Below are 2277 nucleotides of genomic sequence, written 5' to 3'. Positions count from 1 at the left end.
AGGGGCTTAACAGGGGTTTATGTCAAGATTAAGAACTGTGCTTGGGGACAGGACAGACCCCTGTCAAGCGCGGGGCCCTCCGCATCCCGGGGAAGCCGCCAGAAGTGCCGTTGGTGGTCACCTCCTTCACGTCCGAAATCTCCGAGGCCCTGTAGGGGGCCAGACCCTGGGAAGGAAGTGGGGAGAGAGCCAATTTCCCGGGAAAACGTGGCCAAGGAGAATCCCGATCTTGACAGATGGAGGCCCATGGGGGGCAGGTGTGGCATGGCGGGTGACCTGGGTGGGGGACCCTGGTTCTGCAGGTGTCAGGACACGTCGGCCTCAGGAGCTCCCATGGCAGCCGTGTGAGTCTGCTGCCGGGGCATGGCGCGTGTCGGGGGCCTCCCAGCGAGTGGATGAGCGCATGACAGAGTGAATCAGTACCGCGATAGGATCTGCTGTGGGGCGGGGGGCGGGGTCCTTGCCGGGGCTGGAGTCACTAGCATTGGCCCTTGCCTATGGGTGAACGGTCTCACCTACCCCCGTTGCTCCCTGCCTCCCCGACCCAGTGCAGGTTTCTGAGGCCACAGGACAGTCCATGAAAGGCCCTGGGCCGGTAGAGGGTTGCACCAGCCCCGGGGGGACAGTAACCAGGACGCAGGACCCTGCTGGACCTGGAAACGCCTCCTCCTCAGTGGCAGGGTGGTGGCTCCCTGACCAGGCGCCTTCCAGTACCTCCGCCCCAGGGCCCCCATCCCCGGAGTTCAGGCCACATCCTTGGCCGTCTGGGCTCCGTGATTTGAGACATGAACATGCCTGGCCCCTCCATGGCCTTGAGGTGGGGGAATGCTCTGGGAGCCTCTTTTCCTACAGTGTCCTTTTCTCCCCTGGATGTGCCCTGTCTTCCCGAGCTGGTGGGAGGGTGGCCCGTGGCTCCGTGTCTTCACTCCCATGACCCAGTCGTGTCCTGCCGTACTTCCCCCGAGCACACGGAGTAGGAATACAAACAGTAGAAATTGCACACTGATTGCACAATCATATTTTGATTTTTGATTTTTCAGACAATTCCGTACGTTGCTATCGCTGACGGGAGGCCAGGGCTCCGACAGCACAGCTGTGAGCCAGGATCCGCGGCCCAGCCACGCGCCCTTATGTGTAGGGGCCTCGAGGGAGCAGCTCTACAAATCCTGATGAGGCCTAACCTCGGCCCAGGACACGGTGAGCATCCGCTGCTGACGGGGCGCAGCCGCGTGGCCCTGAGCCTGCAGACTGCCCTCCTGCCCCACCCACCATGTCTCCCCGAGGTGGGTGACAGGGTGTCCTTGTCTGCCCTGGGCTCTCGGGAGATCACTGCGTCGTTGTCCTCTGGCCTCGTGGCTGGCCAAGCACCTGACTCGTGCTCTGTCACTCGGGGTTAGTGAAGAGGCTGCATCGTGTGACCCAGTGCGGACTCAGAGTCAGTCTGATGCGGCCCAGGCGCGGGGCGAACGCTGGCTCTTTGGTCTGAACAGTTACTACTGAGGTGATGGCATCGCCGTCACCAAGATGAGTCACTTGGCCTGGGCCTGACGCTGCACCAGGTCCCTGCCGGGGGACATGGAAATCCTGGTCCCTGCCTCAGGGCTCCTGGTCAGCCCTCTGCCTGCAGAAGGCCTTGCCCTGTGAGGTCAGGGCACCAGCTTGGAGGGAACGGGCCTGGGAGCAGGTGCCGAAGGGAGGCAGAGAGGGGGCGCACGCCTGTACCTCCCCATGCAGTGACCCAGTTTTCTCTGTAGAACTAAATATACAGTGGAGTGTGAATTTGGGATATTTTTCTGGAAGGAGCAGCTGGGGGAGAGGAATGGGGGAGATCAAGGGATGGGGAAAGCTGGGGTTCTGGAGCGCAGCTGGCGGGAAAGCTGGGGCCCTGAGACCACCGAGTTGTGACCGCCGATGTCCCACCGAGGGAGGGTTTACTCCTGTGCAGCCCTGGGTCGGGGGTCCTTGGGGACACAGATGTCTGCACGCTGAGTCAGTCCAACAGAGGAGGCCCTGGGATTGGCCGGGGACCCCAGGGGCTGAGAGGGCTCAGCTGTCTCCACAGCGTGGCTGCTGGTCCCTTGGCTCATTGGGCCAGACGGACCGAGCAGGCCTCCCCTGTGGGTGTGCGAGGATTCACAGCACTGGCAGACCAGTAGCCTCTTGCCCGTGGGGGTGGGGGGCTGGGGTGCACAGGGGTGTGTGCGGGAGGGCCTAGGGGGTTGACCTTTGAAGGTCCTCCTGATCTCCAGTCATCCTCCTCCTCCTCCTGTCCCTGGC

The sequence above is a fragment of the Puma concolor genome, chromosome D2 (genome assembly GCF_028749965.1).
Source record: "Puma concolor isolate L17-30 chromosome D2, mPumCon1.1.hap2, whole genome shotgun sequence".
Lineage (NCBI taxonomy): Eukaryota > Metazoa > Chordata > Mammalia > Carnivora > Felidae > Puma > Puma concolor.
Note: the sequence above shows the minus strand (reverse complement) of the source record.